We start from the raw sequence: 24846 nt of genomic DNA, 5'->3' as shown, positions 1-24846 counted from the left end.
CTCACGGCTCCGAGCTGTTCCTGTCGGCCCTCTGCAGACTCGGGCAAATACCCTGCACCGTTCGTGTACCAACTGCTTTCCAGATGTTTCTTACTAGCGAGGCAGTTATGTTTAACCCCCCTGTCCTTACGGCTGCGAGTCGTGCCCCCGCGCCAGCTCAGCCCTCAGCGCCCTGCAGCGAAGGGCAACGGGGCCCGCGGGAGCGACGCTGGCGCTGGGCGCCCTCCCGGACGTTCACTCCTAAAGGAAAAACCATCAGAAGAGCCTTTCTGTCCTTCTACTTGGGAAGATTTTAGCTGGCAACCAGCCACCTACCCCTGCGGCTGCACACTGCCCTTCCCCAGCGAGGCAAAACCCCCGTTCTGCTGGCAGAGCGTTTCCCAGCCACCCGAGGGGGGCGGCGCGCCCCTGCAGAGGCCCCGGCGGCTGGGTGCCGCAGCCTGCCTCCGCCGGCCCTGGAGGGGGGCCCCCCCCGTTTGCTTCGTGCGGGCTGCCGAAAGCACAGCGGCGCACCCCAGCCCCAAACGGATGCGAGGCTGGCAGGAGGTGCGAGAGCAGGAACAGCTCTGTCTGTGAGGGGAACAGGTTTTGATGCCAGCTTCCCCGGGCAGGGACTGACTATGGCCTCTGAATCAACACAGACCAACAGCATGTGGTTAAAGCCAGTCTGGGCTTTGGGAGGCATCGAAGGGCTGAGACAAGGAGAACAGCTTCTGGAGCAACGCCTGCTCCTTCCCCTGAACGCTCTCCTCTGGACAAGGAGCTATTCTGGAATTGTCTCTTTTTCCCTCAAAAACAAACAAACAAACAAAAAAAAACCCCAAAACCAATATTCAGGAAGCAAACAACCTGCCTCCAGCCTTGGGAAACCTCGCAGTTCAAAGCTGCGTGGGAAACAGACCTCCCCTCCCCAAAGCTTCCCACTTGCATGGGAATGTCAAGAACTGTTTCTCAGAAAAACCTGTGCAGCCCACGTCCAGCTTTGGTTACCCCAGAACTGAAAGGGGAGGAATCGTCTCCAGAATTTTTCATTTCACTGAACACTAATATCAATGCTTGAAAATAGCTAGGCACTGTTACTGCACGATCCCTATTCCTTATCTGAGCTGAAGTTAAGCAAAAAGCTTTTGCACTTCCCACTTCTAAAGGCCCCGTGAGCTGGCTGGGGAGAAGCATGAAGGGGGAACTTTCCCATTACTTCTGAGTGAGGATTATACAGATGGGACTGTAAATAATATCAGAGCTATTGAAATGACCTGACAGGACAGTAAGATTTATTTCAGAGTTTATCTGAACACTTTGGTGAGCGAGACGATGGAATGGAGCTTGAGCTTTCAATTTAATCCCTTCCTCCCTTTTTTATTGAGTCAGGAGATGTTTAAAGAAATTTATGTAGCTGTTTGAAAGTCGGAATTTTTAATAAGTAACATAGAAAAAGAGATTACAGGGAGGAAAAGAGGCAGGTAACACAATACTGTACATAAGACAGAAATGGCTTTGCAATGACTTTTCCTATGAAGGTGGAGCGACAGAGGATGTTATTTTTTGTGATCTATCCATTCAGTTTTCTTAGTCACCATCTGCGTTCAACTAGAGGAGGAAAAAAGCACCAACACGGGACAGGCTGGGAACCTCACTGTGGAAATGCAATATATGGGTGCAGAACTTTCCAGAGGGACAGGACATATATATGAATATATACATGAGACAGTGATTGAGCATGGTCAGGTCGAGTGTCTTGACTTGCCCAAAAGCAGAATTCAGTTGCTCAACTGTTCATGTGGATACATGAACAATGGAGGAAAAGGTTGTTTCTGTTGGTAGCAGTTTTATCCTCAGCTTCTCTAGGGCCAGTATCTCACCTTCAACCCTCAATTTTCTGCCTAAATGACAAGGTGAGGATGGCTGCTGATAGAGTTGCATGAACTCTTAGGCCATATACTTTCAGGATTGTGGGAGTCTCCATTTAGAAAGAAATGACTCCCTCTGAATCTTGACTTTTTGCTCTAGTGTAAGAGATGATTGTGAAATGGCCAAGTTCATAGTATTTTCCCTTGTTCACTTCAGATTTGCTGTTGATATCCTAATTAAAGATTCATCTCAGATTTAAACAAATGGAGAATAATTTCAATTCAAATCTCATGCAACTGTAGTTTTAAATCCTTACTTGCAAGCAAAACACCATATTTATGCAGAAATCTGTTTCAAAGCTTCTTCCAAGCTTCTGCATGAAGCAGAAACAACAATAATTCATCTCTAAAAGACAGTCAAAATATGCACTGCCTTGAATGTTTTAATATTGTGCACACGGGATTGGGGAAGAGAATTAAGTGCCTTATGCTGCCTGGTTGTATGTATCAGACGGATAACAATAAAATAGAAAACAAAATCATTTCGAAGCCCTTTAGGACCATATGCTCAACTTCACAGGCAATAATCAACTATAATACTTCATGATTCAAGGCAAAGAACTGGAGAAATAATCCGCACTGGTTATAAAGATAGTTACATAATGCAACCACACAAAACTCTTGCTGCCCTATTTGCGGCACTGCTTTGTGCATTCCTGAAAATACACGTGAATACACAGGCTTATCCCTTTACATATACCCAATATGGATTAATTTAAACAGTCACACATACTTGCCAATAAATAAATAATAGACAGAGGAAAGAGTCTCTAAAAGGGTCTGCTGTGAGTTTCAAAGCAATCCTGGCAGGTTGCAGGCAGTATTAATGTGGCACGGCTGCCAGTGTTTGAATGTAATTGAAGGAAATTAGTCAGGCTTTAATAAAACATATACATCTGAGTAAATGACCAGCAGAAGTGAAATATCCTATTTACATATCTCCTTTTCAGGACAGATCTCCTAGGGCTGGATGTTAGGGGGAGATGCTTCTTAATTCTCTCACTTTTTTCTTTAGATCCTTTCTCCTCCACCAGGACCTTTTTGTCCTGGTTTTCTTCTCTCTGACAGGTAATGAGTCTTCCCGTAGCCCTCTGCTTGCTGCTTATCTCTGCCTGTCTTTCTGCTATTCCTTTTTTTTTCCTTCCCCTAGATAGCTTTTTCCTTCCTTCTTCCCAAACCCTTGCCTCATATCTTCTTGGTTGTCCTAATATCTCTCACTTTCTCTCTCTCTCTCCTGATGTCACATCATTCTCATTTCTCATTCTACCTTTTATAGGCCACTCATCGCAGAAGAGTTAAAATATATTTGAGAACGCTAGTGTGGAAACCTTCTTGGAGTCCCTGACCCAGGCAAGGTCATAATGTTGCCAACTTTGGTATTTTCTAGAGGTCCTCGAACTAGCTGACATTTTTAATACTGCTCCAGAACCCTATGCATTGATGGGCTAGATGAGACTGGGTTTGTATCCAAAAGAATAAGCTTCAGACTTTCACACTGATTCAAGTAACTCCTAGGTATCTTTGGATTTTGGAGCCAGGGAACAAACATTTTAGAATAATTTCCTCCTGCCCCTTATCAATTTCATGATTTTTAAAATATCATTATGATTTTTGAGACACTACTGTTTTAATGCTGAGCATTAGTGATTTGCCATGTGGATTAAAGCCTATTCATTCTCCGAGTAGTGTGAGGAAAAATTGACAACTAATATAGTTAAACAGAGACAGAGGCCAGAAGTAGTACGCTGAACCATAGTTATGAAGGTCTCTGAAAAACAAAGGTATGAACTGACCAGCCACCGTCTTCGTGGTTGCAGCTGCAGGTTATATTTAACTGCAATCCCTTTCAAGACTGTGAACACTGGATTGTACATAAGCATTAAGCCTGAACTCCTCATCACTGGTTCTTCCCTTTTTGGGGCTGGAAGAATTCCATTAAAACATACAATTCATGGCCAAGAAAGCATGGATGTAGGATGTTCTGGGCCTATAGCATAGCATAACTGCTTTAATTTATAGTGATCCTTAACAATGACAACTTGGTCATAATGAATTATCCCTTTTGCCTGAATAGCCAATGATTCTGCATTGCAGGCAAAGGGACAAGTTGTTTGAAAAAGACAACAGTTCTGCTAAAGTTTGCATCATTTTCTCCATCTGATGTGAATTTTGAGAATTGCTAGAGTGCTGCTTGGAAAGGGAGCAACTCATGTTGGGCAGAGTCCATTTGAAGACAATAAAATTGGGCTGTTAATAGCCTCTAGATAAAAAACTAGGTCCAGATTTACTGAATTCCCTGGGAGTTTGCCACACCATTGAAAATATGGGTCTTCATTTCTGAGAAATGGAGGGAAAGTATATTGCCTCCAAAGAAGTGAAAGACAGTGATAACATTGCCATGTGTTACAAAATGCCACAGCCTAAAATGCAACAATTAAAAGTCAAGGAACTAAATGAGGAAAAAAGCGCATAACAATCTATGAGCATCTGCCTTTGATTTATCACGGCACCTCAGGACCTCAAGTTGCAGACGATGGTAAATCCATCAGGTTCAAGTGAATACATCAATTCTTGGTATATGAACGCATCTTTCAGTAAAACAGACCAAATTTGAGGTTTACTAAACAAGATAAGGTTTCAGATGCTCCTTGGCAAACCACAAGATTTATATATTACTTTTTTTTTCTTGTAAGAGGCAGAATCAGGCTATGCCCTTCTTTATTCCCTTGGGAATAGCTCCAACAAATTTTCTTTTCAGATTCCTTCCTTCATAAAATATAGAACTGAGGAAAAAAACAGGTTATTCCGAACACTAGAAACAGCTCACTTTCACAGTCTATTTTCCTCTCCTACATTAAAATGATCCAAAATGGAATTTGCTACCAGAAAATCAAGCCTAGCTGCATTACACAACAACTTCTGGAATCAAATCCCTCTTTGCAGGCGTTTAGGCATATGTAACTAGAGCACAGCCCTTTATTTATAGAGAAATAAAAACAGAAATAGAGTCCGCACATAAAAAGCAAGCATAATCTGGTATTTGTTTCATGTAAACTCAGACCATCAAAGCAGGTTATTAAAACTACATATTACCTCAGAAATTCCACATACGAACATAGACAATGAGTGCTAAGAACAGGAAACCATCTTGGAATGTAAGATACCTTTATATTAGCATAACAATATACCAGGGATTGGACTTGCATAGCAATTTCAATAAAAACAGGAGATGCTTATTAATTCACACCTTTGCCACTCAGGTGCATCTCTACCTCTCCAAACATACTCTGGTTTGACCAGCTAGTAGAAACAGGTTATTTAGGACATTTTAGCCTGAACTAGGCATTCTCTCTCACGTACTGTTCCTCTGCAGAGGGTGTTTGTAAATAATGGGGCATTCCAACAGAATTACAATTTTAGACCAGGAATTTCACTTTGGCCATGCACTGAGGCATGCACGAGGGGCTAAACTCTGGCAGCTCCTGTTTACTTCCAAAGGACTACGGATGCTCACAGCATTTTGAAAATCAAGTCACTTGCATAATTACAGACTCAAGAGCTTTACATGGGGCATCCAGCTTCTTTGCAGACAACAAAGGCAGAAGGAGCCACTGTGATCTCCCACTTCAAGCTCTTTCATAACACACACCACAGGATGAGGACAGACTGAAGCACATCCTAAAGGGCAAAGCTTCTATTCTTGATTTAAGAAGCAACATGATGGAGAGCCACAGGCTGATAAATTGCTGTACTACTGGGTCACCTTCCCTAGTAAAAGCATGTGCTGTTAAGTCTGGTGTACACTCATCTTGCGTCAACACACAGCAATCAAATCTTGTTACATGCTTTAGCTTAATAGATACAAGAGCTCTCCAATATAAAATTTCAAAATTCTCTCTGTATAGAATTCACAGACTAAGCTATTCAGCACTGGGTCGAAAGAAAGACAGTTCCCAACTCTTTTCCTCTTTCCCGTTCCTCAGTCCCTCCTATGGATCTTCCTTGAATGTTCTCCATCTACTCAGCTTTCTTGGAGTGTGAACAGTCAGAACTAGAAATCACATTCCTGCAGCAATCCCATCAAGATGTCAGATACAAAACCATTATTTCTGCACTCCTATATGAGTGTACTTTCCAGGGACTATTTTAGTCCTCCTGATCACCGCATTACTCCTGAAGCACTTCCCAGGCAGGCTGCCTCATCCTTTTTGTGCTGTCTGCATCCTGTGTCCTTACAGGCATGACTAATTTAGGTGCACTGAAGTGCCTGTTGTCTGATACATCCATGTTACTAAGCCACATACCTTTACCATTTCAGTGCTAACTCAGGAGCAAAGCCTTGATTGCTATAGACTTCTGAGATTTTTAGTAAAGCATTCTGCAACTTTTCCCAATTCTTATCCGCAATTCTTGCTCATGTTCTACAAACTGATTTGCCACATCATTTTTGTCAACACTGAATGCAGCTCCTTTAAAGCTGCATGTTACTTATTTGCATTTTATCACAGGTAAGACAACTGCAACCTCTCAACAGCGCTGATATCAAAAAGAATATTGCGATGCAACAAAGTGGCCTGATGCTATTAACTTTTTGGTTGACTAGTCTTGGCAGAGCGGGGACAAGGTCCTTCTCTTCTGTCCTTCTTCTATGTCCCGATTCCCTTCCCCCTCGCCTCAGTCAATCCGACTTCTCTTGACAGCACAGCCGGGATGAGGCAAGATCAGCACAAAACATCACTGGATGCCTCAGTAGAGCTGAGAGCTACCTGCAGCCAACCCACAAGGGAAGGAGGGGAGAAGCTATGGAAACAGGTAGAGCTAACGATCAGCAGCACTGTCCAAGCATTTCACAATAACAGGCCAAAGAACACTATGGAGACTTGCCGTAAAATGAGCTCCCTGGGCCATGGGAGCAGTGCGCAAGAGGACTGTGGGTATGAACCTCCTCCTCTTACCCTGCCTGGCCTATTTGCGCTCCCTAAGAGGCAGCAGAGTCGCAAGGCAGCCCCGACACTGCCTCTGCAGGCAGCCAGGGATGCAGTCCTACCTCGACATAATCCTGTCCCGGGACACCCGCATAGCTCAGCCTGCGTCACCGCCTCCCTGGGGAGAGGAGGAGTGTGGTGAGGAGAACGGGGATGGGAGGGCAGGTCCTTCTGCCTGCATGGGCAGAGGGTAGGAGCATTAGCCCCAGTCCTCGGCGGGCACCCGGGTGTGGAGGCAGAGCACGGCAGCACTCAACGCAGCTGAGAAGGGCTACGTAAGGCAGCAGAGAGCACGGCATAAGATGAAGTGCAGGACCTCCGATATTACAATAGCATCAGTGACAAATAAAGCTGATATGTGATATTTCTCATGTTTAGAAAGCACTCACCAGTTTGGGCTTCATGCATGTCATGCAGAAACAAGATTGCCAAATCACAGGCTTTCTACGTCTGCTTAAACTGAAGTAGCTTTTAGTGCTCTGGTCTACTGAGCTTTGCCATCAAGATAAAGCTAACGTATACATCCCTTTTTAAGGGTATAGTATATTAGGGGGATGATTTAATGCTGACACAGTGTGTTTCCCAGCTGGCCGCCACGGGAAGGAAATTCAATGCAATGAAACAGCTCCCCACCCCCAATTTAATAGAGAAACACTTAGCAAAAGGCCCATTACCTTCCCCCCTGCAGTACGATGGTCTGCAGAAGGCCCGGCTCATTCGCCACCCTGCTCTTTCCTGGTGAGGGCACTGAGCCTTGAGCAGAAATTGCTTCCAGGCTTGCAGAAGCAGCAAAAGCTGCTTCCCACAGACTGCTCCTCCCCTCCTTCTCCCCACTCCTTATCCAGTCTAAATAGGTTATAAACGTGGATTTTAACATTGCCATAACGCAAATCATTCCCATCAGATTTCCATTCTATTGACTGGGTGGAATTTAAATCCATATATGAGCCATTCGCTTTCTTGTTGTTTATTATCCAGGCTCATTGCATGGGTGTGTAAGCAAATAAGAAAAAGGTTTTATATCCCCTGACGGCTTGATTAATTTTGTTCTTGATATCTTGATTTTTTGCTAGATGAGTGCTCGTTTGTTCCTTTTCCACCTTTCTTGTTTGCTGCTAGCTTAATGCCTGCTAAACTACCTCATTCATTCATCTCGGACTGGGGCTTACAAAGTCTCTGGATATATGAAGTCCCAGAGTCTCAAATGACCACCGCTGTGGGGCTGAGCTTTGAAAAGAGGCCCCTGGAGTCCATTTTTGTAACAAAAACGCACATCTTTGGAACACATTTACCATAGGGAATGTGGAGAGCATAAGAGAGAGATAGCGCTTCTACCCACTTTGCCTGACCTACTCAAAGCGATCACGTTGGGAAACCCAGCAGGAAGACGCTGCCCCATCAGCATTAGGCTGCTCGTAATTCAAAAGGTTGCAAGTCAGCATGTCTTAGTTACCCACACCGATGGGACATAACTGGCTGCATACGTGCTTCCAGCTGTTTCCAAAAGTAAAGTGGCTTTGTTTAAACTATCCTCAAGCTAATCACGTATTATCAAAAAATCAACAAAAATACATAAGGAAAAACAAAAAGATTCATTTTACTAAAAGTCTCTATCTCTAGAAACGGCTCAGGCCATGAAAAGAAATTCTCCATATCCACAAAAAGGCAGAGGTCAAAACGAGAGAGTTATGGGGTCCTTTATATACCATTTGGAACCGGGAGATAGGCTGTGCCCTCTGCCCAGACCTCTCCACACTCAAACCTGCCAAAGTCAAGTAACATCAGAAGTCGAGGGGCTGTGAAACAACAGCCCAGAGCAGGGAGCACACAGGGAGCTCGTTGCAAAGGAATTCTCCCCACTCAGCCCTGACTCCTTGGGCACTAGTCAATGTTTTAGTAATGTGCATGCGTGGGTTTTTTTTTTCTCTCTTTTCTTTTTGTTATTCCTATTTGAAAGACAACTGGATAACAAAAATACAAAGGCTTTATACACTGTACAGAATGGTTTTGTTTTCCCAAGGTTAACGGCAGTAAGATCAGCTGATACACAAAACAAGAATGTACAGTCCTCAAGAAAAAAAGTAAAAAGAAAAATCACCAAGTTTGATGGTACAATTGTGTTTTCTTTTTGTGAACATCTGAGAGAAGCATTTATTCATATTCTGAATAGGAAAAGGCAACTGAAACAGGTGGTCTATTACTAGATCCATTAAACAAGAGATTTATGCATTACATATCCATCTTGAGGCAATTAGGCTGATCATTTCTTTTCCTCTTTTATGGCTTCATTGAAAACTTCTGGCAATAAAGCAATTAAAAAGTAACTATCCAAGCATTTATCTGTGATATCACAGATATCACAGCCTTTCTTTTATCAGAAACAAGCTGCTTCACTTTCCATCCTTAAAACATACAAATTTAAAGGCAACATTCACTGTTAAGACAGTGACATAATGCTGCCATTGTCCAAAGTCTGAATGCTGAATTACGGGGTATGGACTTGCTAAATCACTGTTTACTTTCTTTTTTGGAAGATGACTCTTTTAAGCTTGACTTTAATGTCATGTGGCATGGGAACCACAAGCAGAGAAATGAAGTTGCCATACAATTCACATCTCGAAGGAGCTGCCTCGCTGCATGTGCTGCGAGTGAACCTGCGGCTTTGGGTTTCTGCAGACACTTTCCTCGCTGGTGAACACAGTCTACAAGGAATAATGATTTTCAAAACTCAGCTTGACCTTACATATGGAGTTAGTCCAATGCTAAAACATAAAAGATTGCTGCAACAAAAAGATACAGGTGCTGCAAAGACATTTTTGAGGTGCTTCACATGAAGAGTGGAAGTCTGAACGCCAACACAGGCTGATAAGCCCGACAGTCTCTTTTTCCCAGAGAAGAGGTGACAGAAAAAGGTATTTGTACTAAAGGAAAAAGACTGGAGTCCTCATTAGTCTCTAAAAACAGTAAATTCTTTCCTAAACTTAACCACTGAAGGAGTCAAAGTTAGTGCTCTCTGTTGCTAGTTTAGATAATCCAGACTTTGGGCACACGCTGACTACAGAGACTAACTGACATAGCTAATACAGTTGTAAGTACATGCCACGCTTGCAAGAATGCGCATAAGCATGGCCCTGAAGTGACTCTCTAGAAGTACTGGGATGACATGAGTATTTGCTCACTGTCTGTGGCAATGACTCAATCTACTTTAAGAAAGGTAAAAAGAGACCTTTGTGCACACAGTGATAGCAGAGAGTCAGATCCTTGGTCAGGGCAGACCAGGAACATGGGGTGCCAAGCGGCTCTACAAGTCCCCATCTTTTCCTCTGCTAGCAAGATCTACAACTCAGCAACTCTTCTCCTCAGAAAGTGGCAAGTGAGGAAGGAAAAAAACCATTTTTGAAGTAAACTGAAACAAAGAGGAAATTCTTGTTTAGGCAAACTCTTTCTGCTCCTAGGAAAAAGGATGAGCCAAACTGTCCCAGCCGTCTTGCAGCGTGACACACAGAAATGCTCTGTAACACTCTGAAAATTAGGCTGAAAACAGTCTGAGGCAACAGTCTGAATATCACAGTGATGGAACGGTAAATAGGTTTCAGTCACTTAGTCCACTGCAGTTAAAAGCTTGATCATCTCAATAGCGCTGATGGGGCTAAAGCAACAAATACGAACATACAACTCAATGAACCCAGCCAGCCACGTGTGCCGGTAAGCTCTCCCCTCGCACAGCAATAGCCGTCTCTCCTAAGCCGCTCAACACTGGTTTTTCTCATTTGCTTTGTCCATCTTTGATGGATGTCGGGAACTGTCATGTTGGAAATCCTGAGCATCAACCCCTGAAAGGCTTCAAACTCAAACCAAAGTCCCCCAGAGCCAAGCCCTATGATACCAGAAGCTACACTTGACACTTCCTCTAGTCTGGCTCACTCACTAGTAGAAAGCAAATGCAAAATGACTAAATTCGTTTGGCTCAGCTTTGAAAAGTTTCCGGACCTAAATCCATGCTCAGTGGTTTCCTTGTATTCCTTAGGAGTCATAAACATTTGAGGGCTTCATTCATGACCTAAGGATGGAAATTAGAAAGTTCCCATGATTTGGGGTGCTACCGATAATTAAATCTCTCTGATCGTTCATTCTTATAGTGATATAGGCTAATGGAAAAGATCACAAGTGTACATAAGAAGCAAACAGCTACTGAATGCCATTTAAATAATTTGATTACGGATTTAAATTGATTGTAATTAAATAGCCTAGAGAAAATATGGAGTGAGAAGATGACATCCACCGCCAAATTCACCAACAGCTTTCTATTTTACTGTGAGTCTAATAATTTAAAAACCTCCAGCTTGTTAAATCATAACACAACGGATCCTGACCTAGAAAGGGTCTAGAGAGGTCAGCTAGTCCACCCCTACACCCTATGGCTGGTCAGCTACTACTAAGCCAGCAACATTTAGATCCTTTTATCTACGGCCACCCTGAATAAACGACTGTATAGTCAGCTCTCTGCTGTGCAGATAACGAGAGCTGGGATGCACCAGATAGCTGGAAATCCGTTAACATGGGCACTATGGGATATAGAGAAGAAAGACTATTTTTTGAAGTGTAATTCTGATGATGTGCTTATGGGTAGAAGTCTAAATTGTGATCTGAATTAAAACTACAGTCACGAAAGGCAAAAACGAATGGTCAAAAACACCAGAGTCTGATAAGTAAGTCAGTCTTGTGATTTCTGGAGACTGAATTCATAGCTTCTGAAACTCGATAACTCTGTATATCCTAAAAAGAAATGGGAACCACATAATAATCTGCAGTGTTAACCATGCTACTAACAGTGGCAACTATAAACCGACATCCAGCATTCAGTTCAGAGTTAGAGCGATAGCAGGACACACATTGCAAGGGGAGCACTTGGCCATGGTCCAGCCTATATGGGATAAGTTAAAGTTCTGGAAGCTGTGCAGCAGTTTGTGAATGATGGATGAAATGAGAAATCCCTGCTCCATGCACAGAGAATAGACAACTCTCGTCTGTTTGGCTGTGTCACTTGCCTTCCAGGCACTTAACATGCAACTTTGGTGAGAGACATTCAGAAAATCCCAGGGAGCCCTAATGTCTGAAAAATAAAAACAGAACATTGCAATACTGTCCCAGTACTTCAGTGGGTTTTAATTAGATTTCAATTTTATTTTTACCTACCTCTATCCAGTGACTTGTCTTGTCACCGAGTATTATGACCTCATGACAGACATCTGCCACTGCTGGTCAGGCAGCTGCAGAACAACTTTGAGTCTGGTTGCTTCTTCTCTCACTAAGCAGATAATATCCATGCAGTGAAAATGTTCTCCTCTTTGAAAGTGTAATGAATGAAAAATTAGTGAATAATCAACTCTTATCACATTTATTAATCAGGGGCCACAGAACCACATATTGTTTTCCCAGCTCTGAGTGGGCTGATTTCTGTAAAACATAAATCAAACCACAGCAGCTTGGACTGGCTTCCACTGACACAACTCGTCACCACCCGCAATCTGCTGGGGCAGGGTTAACATGGAGGATGAAAGATTTCGGAAGTGTGTCCTGCTAACACACAACACAAGGTGGCTTTACAAAAATCTCCTGCAAGGTTCAAGTCACTGTTTTACTTGTGCTTGTTCTCTGCAAATATTATGATGCTGTATCAGGCTACTGGACCGAGTAGATGGTCAGCTGCTTTACTGCTCCTGAAAGGTTAAGACTGAATAAAAAGACTGCTGTTTTATTGCCTTGTCTCTCCAGTTCCTCACTCCTGCCTGCTTGTTGGTATCATTGATTTATTATTCCTTCTAGTAACTGCGTGGCAGACAACATATCACTTACTACATGTGTGGGCAGAGGTCAGAAGAAGTTGCTTTACTTGTGTCCAAGTACAGTGGCCTCTAGTGGTTAACCCATTAGGAATGTTTAATAAGAAAAGCAATAAAATAGTTTAGTAACTGAATCCATTTCAACTGCAGCTGTATAGTTAGGAGCAGGGCATGGAAGGAAGAGAAAAGGATTAGCTCCGTCTCCACTACTACTCCCACTAGGCTGTCTTCTGCAAAAGAGAAGGCAGGACATTATTTGGAGATTACAGAGTGTAACATACTTTTATTTACTGCTTCACTACCACTGTAAAGATGTTGGGCACAGCTACAGGACTTTACATGTGGACAGTATTTGCTACTGGATGTAGACTCCACTTTAAAGATAAAAAATTTTACTGAGGAGGAACACTGAAAGCAGTAAGTCCGTATGGGTGTCCTGGTACAAGGCTGAACTCAAAATCCACAGACAATCAGTGCAGGGTATGTATTTAGCACACTGGAAATCAGTGACAAGAGGTCTGCATGAATCAACTCTCCACACTTGTTCACAAGAAGGTCTAAGGAAGGTGTTTCTATTAAGAAAGCTCCTCTAAAGCATACAACCAGCATACAGCACATTAAAAGGTTCATGCACTCCTGTGGATTGCTCATCTTGACGCAACATTATAGTGATACCCACCCAATCCGAAACAGTGGGAATGCCCTTGGTGCTACACTGATACTTCAGCCAACACAGTATTTTAATATCACCCAACTCTAAAAATGCTTTTACTTTTTAATGCACGTAACCAAAAGTCTAACTGCTCTGTTTGCTTGGAAGGGAGGGCGGAACTGTCTTCCGGCAGACTTTATTTTCCCTCAATTCCCTCAAGAAGGATATTAAGGGTCAAGAGTAGAGTGGGTAATTCCCATCTCTGGGTGGGAAATGAATCAGAAAAGTTAGGCAACAGAGGCTTTCACTGATTAAGAAGGATGCTATATTCAGGTAGACAACTGGCCAGAAACAGATGCTATTTGTGGGCATAACCGAGCATTAACAAATTGGCTGTTTATTAAAACAGGTGTTTGTGGGGACTCACGTGCCTGACACTGCAGATGTGGCATTCTGCTGAGCGATCGAGTTAGAGTATCGTTTTCCTTCCTAGTTACACTTATGCTTCAACTGATTTGATGAAGGAACTAAATTAGATTCAATAGAGTCAGCATCAGCTTTGAAAACTGGTGATTTCAATCAGGGATATAGCAAGGAAATACAAGTTTTTATACAAGCCAGCTGTTCTGCTGCCCACTTCTGATCTCATAATCATTCATTATTGTCTGGTGGAAAAAAAATCTGGTCCAAAAAAAAAAAAAAGTTTCTCAGGCTTCTATTTAGGAAAAAAAAAAATATCTTCCAGAATTCCCAGATCATAGACCAAATATACTCTCTTACCACCACCAAAAATGAGAAGACAAAAATCAATACTTCTTTTCTCTTGCTCTTCGGTGAATGTAGCAATACCAAGAGAGTGATGGTGTCCCAGACTGACATCCTGCCAGCGACAGGGCAGCAACACTGCCTGGGATGCTAGGGAGACCGCACTTCCTTTGCTCCAGGAGATACCATGCGTCCTTATATTAGCATCCAATGTCTATCTTAAAGAAAATCCCTTCCCCTTTCCATGACCATTTTCCTACCCAAAATAAATGAGTCTAAAAATCTTAATTTTGGAAGAATTTTCATCATTGCTGTTAAGTCTTGAGGGTTTTTTTTGGTTTTGTTTTTAAAAAAACATGCCACAGTGGCAGTAGCATGTAAACCGTGCCAAACTTGTCAAAGTTTATTGAAAACATTAGTGATGGGTGCTACTTCATGTAGCTCAAAAACATCTTTTCTAGATCAAAGTACCTCCGGGCTTGTTTCAAAACAAAATACCACAAACTACCCTGGGGCATCTCAGTGCTGTTCATAATTTAGATTTAGACCCTCAGCTCCTCCCCACTTGTGTTTTAGCCCTCGTCATGCCAAAAGCCAGCACATGCCCATATTTCTGATCAAGCGAGCTCCCTAAATGTTTAGGGATACCTCTAAGGGACTTCTGAGACTGTTAAGGAGGATCATTATACCACAATTAAAAAAATACTAACTGCCACAGACATTCCCAAAAGCTTTCTTAATCATGAGATTTCTGTAATTTTAATTAACGTGCCAAACTAGATGAATGGAATCTCTGAAGAGGACTGCAGTGCTTGCGACTGCAGGCAGAGGAACGCGCAAAAGGCACTGCAGGACACAAGACAACGATATATACCTGTGTTTACGAGTTATTTGTAGAGAAGCAAGTCTTACATAACGCAGGAGAAACAAATCTGAAGGTTTGTTTCCAGGTGCCTTATGAGGATGGTTTTGTAAACACATTGGAAAACCCCTCACCGCACAGTTGGCACATAACGTACACGACAGGTGCGAAAAAAGTACCTGCAAGAAATTTGGGACAGAAAAGATGTTTGCAAATTTCCAGGAAGGACCTAGTGGTCTCTTTTCTAAAAAAAAGCTAATCTAAAATAATCCAAGACTACCAGGCCTGTTCTTGCACACTGGACATTGTAATTTACCTGTGGATTTCCTATTCATTTTATAGGCAAAACTATGTCATGAAATCCTTGAACATCTGCCGAAAATTTAAGTTTTTGAAATCATGAGTTAGTTTAGGAGCCTTGTGTATTAAAAGGCACTTTATACAAGAGAAGTCAGGCTTCAAAGGGATATGCTGGGTTGTGCGATACTTGGGTTTGAAATCCGGAAACCGAGGACAGCCATGTGTTTGCCCGCGTCTGAGTAACTGCTCAAATGTAACACATCCCTTCTTGGAGGCAGCGTGCTGGCACTGTGAATAACAATGTGATCTGTACACCACTCACTCTGCCAGGTGATATTTCAAAAAGCTAAACTGCAGTTCTAAATAGAAGTGCTTGATCGATGATCTTTACTAAAGCTAATTTCTTACTGCTAACAGTGTAGCCTCTACAACTTGGTCTCCAAAGTGAGTAAAGCATGAAAGCCAGATGAATTCAGATAAAATTAAATCACAAGTATCCACTACATTTGAATAAAACCCCTCTGCTTACTCTAGCTCATTTATGCATTCACCTTACTTGGGCAAATGCTCAAATACTCCAGCAAAGCAGTTTTCTGCCTGGGATGTTTATTAATATCAAGAATTTAAACGATAGGCTGCAGAATATTTTCTATAAATTTGATTTCAAATTCACCAGTGCAGATCAGGAAATCATTAAAAAGAGTTAACAGTAATGTAATTGGGAAGCAGAAGCCTTCATTTGATCAGCCTGGCCAAAGCAGTTTTACTTTTCAAATCCTGCATGTTCAAGGCTTAGCAATAAACTGTTCAAAATGGTGCATCAAGCCCAGAACTATTTACAAAATGTATTTGAATAATTTAGGAAGAAAGATCCATGTGGGCAATGTTCCCCTTCAGAAAAAGAGGTAAAATTCACTGAATAAGTCATTTGCCATTAATTAATTATTCACTCAGCTCCAGCCACTGGTAGTGAAACAGCAATTTTTTTAAACAAATGACTGTATCTTTTTAAGCAAAGTATTCAAATGCTGAACTCAAACTACCCTGCTCGTTCAGAGAAATCTTGCAAACACTTTGAGTTAGCAAAGGATTACATAAAATCTGACCAGTAAAGCATGTAGCACTCTTTGCAAGCTACATAATTGAGCTGCTAGCAGTGGTGTATGCAGTTCATTTAGATTTAAGACCCTGCTAGATTTAAAATGATATTTACTTATGCATTTTAATTAATACAATGTGCAAGTCTATCAGCAAAATATGTATTTGAGCAATAAAAAGCATTGCTCAAAGAGTTACATGAAACTCTACACACTTGAATAAGCAACAAAGAAATCTCAGGGGACATTTTCATGGCTAATCTTACTCACTTCTCACGGGACTGGGGCCAACCATGTTAAAACTAGTACACTTCACATATAATATTAAGTAGATAACAAAAACATACCCAGTACTAGAAAGCTACAGTCATCATTTATTGCGAGGCTGGCTTGTTAAACTAAAAACGCATGGTAGAAGACAGCGTGCCCCTACTGCCCTTCCACAGATCACTGCTTTATGTATTGCTGCTTTCCAGCTGCTTATGGGTACTGAGAAGTCATGCACCATGCGTTTTCAGCAGACAGTAAAGATATCTCTTCTTTTTAGAGAACGCTTACTTTGATCATCTTTCATTTGACTTCACTGGACTGAAATGTCTAACATGAGAACAATAAATCAATCTGGTTGTAATGGTGAAAGTTCAATTTTGTAATACAAGCTATTAGTTTCTGCAGGATAGAAACACAGTCAAGAGTACTGACAATGAAGTTAAGAGCAAAATTTATCAAAGAACAGAAAAAATGAAGCAAAGATTTGGCAGGTAGAATTTTACCTCCTTTCTTCTCACGGCAAGGACTACAACAGCTTTGACTTTTGTAGCCTCTAAGATCATGCCATTGCAATTTTGAAGTTTTAAGAAATAAAAATTATGGCATCATTCTTCAGTTTCTGCACTGTTGCGTTTGGAACAGATTATGAAGTACACATTTCTATTATTCTTCAGTGAGGAATGCAAAAAAAAAAACAACAACAACAACAAACGACGAGAAGGGTTGAACTAGACTTTCACCCTCGCTGGCCACGGAGAAGAGCAGCATGGTGGGTGAGGCGCGTGGCTGCCCTTCCGCCAGCCCGCGTGTTTCCCGGGCTGCCCGCTCGGCTCCCTCTCGCCATTTCAGCATGGCCGTAAACAAGCGCTGCGGCGCGGCATACCCAGCAAATCACAGAATGCTGAAAAGGTCAAGACAGTCCTGCCGAACGTCTCTACCCTGTAATTTACAGAATATATGAGGCATTCACAGCCTCGTAACTCATTCAAATGACAAACATTGTAGAGTGAACATGAAATGGCAGAACATGAATCCCTTCCAGTGACAGCGTTTCTAATAAGCATGAAAAATGGTGCATACTTTGCCCATTTTATTACTGTCCTGTGGTTCTCTCTTCTGGTACATAAATATTGCCCGATTTTCAATGCACAATATCATATGTCTGTTGATTGTGTAGTCAAATGCATCTGTGTTTGCATTTGGGCACAGACCCTGAAAGGCGGAAACCGAGGGAGAAACATCAGTCAAAGCTTTCCCTGCCTATAAGCCTTCCTGCCCTTCAGAGGGAAGGACTAGCCTCGTTTTAAGCAGGTGTAGAGTCCTGGCCAAGGTCACACAGGCAAATTGCAGCACAGCAAAAAATACAGCTCTTTTCCAATAGCCTGAATCCACTTTCCTATCATTAAGACCATCTTTTCTATTTCCAGTCCTGTAGGCTGAGCTTCAGTTTTCTGGAGACAAACTTGCGTCCGTTTCTCAGACACGAGTCAAAGGCAGTAAATCTAGAAGACAGACACGAGATCCTTTAGCACAGCTCAGCGTAGCTGTATGTCTGTGGCGGCTAAGTGAGGGTACGGATTTGTTAAGGACAGCTTAGTCCCAGGAAAGCGCTGCAGATGCGCATCCTGGACACCCACACAAAACGGACACCAATTTTAGAGAAAGTTTTATCAGTGCAAGATTATTTGAGCCACTTCCTGATCACTCTAAGTTAGCCGGTGTCCTTGGATGAATGCCTCTGAAGACATGTAAGCCAGTACGTACTGTGGCATTTCTTTCTTATTTTCTTGTAATAAAAAGAACACAAGAGACTTATCTGAAGCACTGCTATTGCAAATGTAACTGTAAGGTTATCTGTCGACAACAATGCATATTTTTCCATAAAGACAGTGTCATCATGTCCTCAGAACATATATAAGATTCATCTAATAACCACTGAAATCAAAGTAAACAATAAATAAAGTTTATAGACGCACAAAAGAAAAGAAGAATTCAGAAAGGGCCAAATCTCACTTTGATATCAGCGCCAATCACACAGATCCCAAAGGACATTAAAATCATGGATCAGCAGCCAGAATTTGGCTTTGCTTCCAAGCGAGTTAAAATAAAAGGAAGTGTGCAAATAAACTGTTCTCTGCTTCACTGATGTAAATCTGGATTAACCACATGAAAGCCAAAAGAACTACTGTGGATTTACACCAGCCAAACCACAGATCCCAGCCTCAAGTCTCTGAAGTACAGCATTTCACCATTATCCCTGAGAGAAGCAGGGATATTAACACCACACCAAATTAGCATCAAAGCATTAGCTGTAACACACTTACGGTACTTAGGGAACTACTTCTAAAGCTAAATGTCAGACAAATTGTCTCTTATATTCCCTACAGATTGGTAACAAAAAAAAAAAAGATTGTAATAGATGCAAATCCTGCATCCCCTCATGCAAGCACGTAAGGCTGAAACAGCAGTGGAGCCCGATCCCCTGCGTCACAGAGAGAAGGCAGGTCCTAAAGAATATATCCTCAGATCTTCATTTCCTAGTGAGAATTGCTCTTTCAAGCATTTGGTGCAGCGTCCCCCCACCCCTTCCTTTCACCCTAGGAGAAGGGACTTGCAATTTGGTGGCTGACACTCCATCAGGCAAACGCCTTTTCCAGTCTCAGGAATATCGTGGGGGTCGAGCCACCTCTAAACACCCCCAGGGAGGACTGCTCTTCTGCAGCCCCAGCCGGGCACAGGAGCCGCAGCAGGGCTGGGAGGGGCGTGAAGCTCTCGGCTTGGCACAGCTCACGTACCCAACATCGCTACCGAGAGCCTCCTGCTGCACCTGAGGCTGAAGGAGGCCTGGTGAGCACGGACGGCAAGGGAGAAGGGTAGCACTTAGCAACCAACACCCAAGACATCTGTTTTCCATATGCACCAGCTACTTGCTTGAATAATTGTATGTCGTCATTTAATTAAAGAGCATATCAAAACGCACACGTGCGACATTTGGAGGCCTGACCATGGAACAGACTGTACTTTTCACACTACACACACACACACTCTGGTGGGAATCCCTGCACAAACTCACTTTTAAATCATTTGCTCTGTGTAAATTATTTCATAGTTCACAATTGCTGTGCTGTTTTGTGTTCAACATCACCACCCTATTCAACTAAGACGTCTATCAAATACCTATATCGTTAAATGCGAAAGAAGATCCATTTAATCAGTCAACCAGTAACAGCACATAACGCTAGATTGCTTGAATAGATGCGTTTGGTATGAAACTAATGTCTCTGAAAGAATTTGCAAATAGTTTTTTTCTTTTTTAGAGAAGTGAGGTCTCGATGAAAATTAAGACTCTGGACAGTTAATGTTGCATCTGAAATATGTCAACATACATGGATTTTTGCTTTCCCAAATGACTCCTTCTAACCAGTGCTTCAAACAAAAAGGATCTTTCATCATTATTATTTACTATATACACCCTATTCTCACACATGTTGATAGTCACCGTAAGTTTGTATGTTCCCTTTCCCTTGTTTTACAGTACCTCTACTGAGTTGTTTAATAACCAGTCCCAAGGAACTGCACTGTTAAATCTCCTAGAAGCAAATTCTGAATAGCTCAACTACTGGAAGAAGGAGAATCCTCATAAGCTACATGTTTCTTCTCTGCATCTTTAGAAGCGGAAAAACTTCTATGAAACCAGGGAGGTAAATCCCTTGACATTTTCCTTGTTTAGTCAGTGAACTAACATAAATGTTTACTGTTTTGTTTTTCTAAGTAACACTCACGCTACATTTTTAAGTAAACGTCTGAAAACAAAGCTCGTATCTAGTTCAAAAACAAACGGTACATAAGTGATATATTCAATTAATATACAGAGAGACATGCAAACATTCATTCAAATCTCACCTAACTCTCACTCAATATGCATAAGGAAAAGACTAATTGAACATTGTAATTACTGTTATAAATGTTACAGAATTAACAGAACAGAAAAATCTTAGCTCCTATTTTGATAGGGGGCTTTTAGGTCTTCGGATACTCTAAGGAACACAGAATTATAAAATACCAGCCACAGGGCAAGTTCAATGACTTTGGGAGCTACTTTATACACAGACCAGCTAGATACAGCTGTGCAGCCCACCCTTCCTTTCACCCTTAGCAATCCTTGCGCAGCCAAGGACCAGCAGAGCACAGCTGTCCTTTCTCCCTTCCCTGAACACCCACGGCCCCACCAGGCCACTTTTATACCAGCTGAGAGCTGATGGGCAGCGTGAGAATTTGCAGCTACCTGCGCCAAGTCAGATTTTGGCTCCTTGGTGCTGCCAGAATTGCGCAGAGCAGTGAGCTCGGAGAAGAGCCTGCTCTGCAACCGTGCGGCAGCCTGGAACACAAAGGTCGAGCTATCTTTCCGTCCACGTTCTCAAAGCACAGAGTGAAACAAGTTAGCCGGAAAAGAATTTTAAAAATCAATTAAGAAATCAGTAGAGTGATGCACCAACAAGGCATCGTAAGATTGATAGCACAGCATGCCCCACTTACGGCCTGAACAGCTGTATCAGAAACAGATACTAGATCTTTAAAACTTACTGCGCAATGACCTGAAGACTTCAAGCCATACCTCTGACTGTGTCTGAATCTTTACTTTTTCAAATCACTTCCAGAGCTCTGTAACCTCAGGGATGGCATGAACAATTCACACACACACTTAGGTTATGTCAGGTCTAACAAAGCAGCAGTGAACACTCTAGAAATAAGGATCTTTGAATAATTACTTTGAATCACACTGGCATCAGCTTTAATAAACTCACACTCAGACCCTGACAAGGGAGAAGGTCACATTTTGCAAGCGGAAAAGTGAGGAGTTATGGTACAAAACTCTTCAAATGCAACCTTAAGAGCCTCCTGTTAAAGCCATACCATCTCCTGGGCAAAACAAAATGGGCACGGCCAGCAGCAAGACGTCAAGCTGATCATATTTTCACTCATACATTCAAATTTGGTTTTAACCTAACCAAGAACCTCAGGAGGAACCCTCTTCAGGAAGTAAATGCTATTCTAAGATTAAACTGATGTATTTGCAGAAAAACATTCTGTGTAATAAGAATAAAAGTTATTTGGTAAAACTGGGATATAAGAAGATTAAGTATGCTGTATATTATGCAGTCTAGTAGTATTACTACTCCCTGCCCCAATGCTAATAACCATGAAACAAAAAAAAAGTTCTGTGTGAAAAGGAAGCAGCAAATGAACAATAGAAAACCTGTTGTTATTTTCTAGGTCCGCCCAGAGATGAAGTGATTATCTGACCTGGCAAAGCATCTGTGACAATGAAATTGTTTTGGACTACTCCTCTAGTCCTCTGAGATGCTCTTTTGTCCTCCTGTCACCTTCTCCTCTCTCACACGTGCTCCCTCCCCTCATCTCTGTCTCTCTGGCACAAGCAAATATAGAAAACAAGGGGTAAATTCTAGACTCTGCTTCTGTCTAACCTTGACAGAGACGTTTTTGATCTTGTCAAAGAAAAAGGGAAAAAACAAAAAAGTACACTCATGCCACCTAAGAAGAACAAGACAAGCTCAGGGTCATGTTTGAAGCCTGAAGGGACTCTTATCTACCGGCAATAAGAATCGTGCATACCTATTTTCATTTCAATCTTCTTACAAGAGCTGAAAGCCAAAAGGTGAATATTGAAGTCTGCAATCAGGCCAAATAGGAAGCTATTTAAATAGTTAGGCCTCTACCTAGGTCTAGGAAGGTGCCACATTGCATTGCGCTAATCATTATGGATAAAGACAGTAAATAATTGTTAATCTGCTGTGCTTATAGAGCAAAGAGCCTTTTTTTTTAAAGATTAGTTTGCCAGTAGAAGTCCAAAATAATCTCTTCAGAACAAGTAGATGGATTAAACTCCATTTCTTTTGTAGTTTAGTGGCACATTCATACTTGCATGACTACTGAAAAACAGGCACATTGGATAATTTGACTCCATGCAATCCTTTCAAACAGAAACTTTGCTTTGATTTCTAATAAAGTACAGAAGAATGGCATTCTTCCAGAGCTGCTAGCTTCACAAGACTTTAAAAATAAAAATAAACTCCAGTAGATAACCTTACCTGCAACTTACTCACAGGACTTCCCTTTCTCCTCCGTTACTTAGCTGCTATCAAACGATCACCTTTGCTACCCTGCTGCTGCGGTCCTCAGAGGGTCCGCGGCAAACACTACAGGTCAGCACAGCCCCCAGGCCAGTGCCATGGGAAGACTCCCCCAGTGGAAGGCAGTTGAAGGCACTTCTCCAAGAAGTTTCTAGCTCTAACTCTCTGCCATTTAAAAGTCAGAAGGGAAAGCAATGAACTTACATGTTACAGAAAGTAGTTCAGGGTCTTTCATAAACACTAATCTTACACCAGTATATGAATGCGGTTTAGTGGCAATAACCAAACTTTTTACCACATGAGGAAAAAGGTGCCATATGTAAATTCCCTGCTCCTAGGAGACAACTAATGGATTCCATTTTAGGATATAAAGATGCAAGATTTATATTTGCCTCTAGAGATATTCCAAAATCCTATTACTGAAGCATATCTCCAAGGAGAGGAAGGGCTTTGTTTGTTTTTGTTTTTTTTAAATCAAGTCTCTTTTTAATCAGGCAGAGCAAAATGTTTTCACGCAGGAGAGAAGAAACGCAGCACAAAAACAAGACAGTCCTAATGGAACAGGGGCACTTGGAAAAGGAAATGAAGATGGACTAAAAATGCAGGAAAGAAGATATGCACTCTGAGTGCCTTGATTGCACATGCAAGGACAGTTTGCTCCCAAAGGAAATCATTAGAAAGTTGACTTTTAAGAAGCTGGATTCAGAGACCAAACTCAGCCTTTTGGGACTGATCCAAAGTTAGATGACTGTATCCTGCTGCTACCTGAGGTGGGCCTTTGATTATGGGGCCTCAGACCCATTTTGTGTTTTCCTTTTTGAGGACCAATTTGTGCACTCAGCTACAGGCATGCAAGTGCTGCGGAGGCGAACCTGAGCAGGCATGTACACGCCTGTCTGCAGAATTCGTCTGGCGCTGGCTACTTCCCCAACCCACTGCTGTCTTCTCTGTGCAAGCCCTTACAAATCCTGAGCAAACTCACAAGGGATTCATATTCTTGCCACGATTCAATCTCATTCAAGAATTCCAGCCCCATTTTGAAATGCTTCCTTAATTTAGGTGACTTAAGTGCTTTGCTGAAATTGTTAAGCACCTGATTTTAAATCAAGGATGTGCCTTTGTAGCTTGCTTAAGTAGGATCTTGCAGAGTATCACAGAAAAGGCTTTACCACACTGTTACCAGCCCACTTGCATTTTTCATTCTGACCCTGCTTATCCTTAAAAACCATTCCAGCACCGAAGCCTGACCAAACTGGGTATAAGAGAAAACACAGAATCAAGCTCAAGGAAAACACAGCCTTGGCACAGAGTAAATAAACCACATCTGCAATGCATCTTTTGTCATTTAAACTCATGGTACCCCAGTCCTCAACAGTAACTCCAGTTCTACCTCTCAAACTTAGAAATCTATTTTCAAGCTAAAGAAAAAATACGCTGAAACATCAAAGCTGAACATTTCCCACAGCCCCAAGAAGCCCCACAGTTCCCCAACGTTTGCAGAACTCTAACAGACTTTCTCAACATGAGAGAAAATACAGGCTGCCAGCTGAGATTCAGAGATAAGCAATCACAGGAGAAAATATAATAGGAGTGAGAAAAGCATACAAGCATTTTAGTCAAAAGCCATTCCTAGTAAGCATTCGGGACAAACTGAAAATGCACTGTTTTCCATTAACTTTTAAAGGAATCGGCATTTCTTTTATGAGAATATTTGTCTCAAGGCAAACATCAACCGATCAATACTGCAGCAACATAGACATATGTCTATCAATCATATATTAAAAAGAGCAGCAGCACTTTGTATTTCATACCCAATGTAACCAATTAGTACTGCCATTCCCCGATGTTACACAAGTTCACTCCCTTAAATTGCCATGGCAGTAAATTCTACAGTTACAAATGAGAAGCCACAAATTGATCTGCATGTAGTAACAGTGCCACTAAACCTTTCGTGCTTCTTTCCGTTTTTCCCATCTGCTACTAGAGTGGAAGTTTAGGATCTATTATTCC

At 42.0% G+C, this 24846-nt stretch overlaps 1 protein-coding gene across 8 annotated transcripts in view; it reads right to left on the bottom strand.

Moving 5' to 3' along the window:
• IL1RAPL2 (interleukin 1 receptor accessory protein like 2) overlaps nt 1–24846 on the bottom strand; it is a 407756-nt gene that overhangs the window by 89930 nt on the left and 292980 nt on the right. The window lies entirely within an intron of this gene.

This window comes from Struthio camelus, chromosome 11 (assembly GCF_040807025.1).
Source record: "Struthio camelus isolate bStrCam1 chromosome 11, bStrCam1.hap1, whole genome shotgun sequence".
Classification (NCBI taxonomy): Eukaryota; Metazoa; Chordata; class Aves; order Struthioniformes; family Struthionidae; genus Struthio; species Struthio camelus.
Note: the sequence above shows the minus strand (reverse complement) of the source record. Positions and strands in the feature narration are given on the sequence as shown.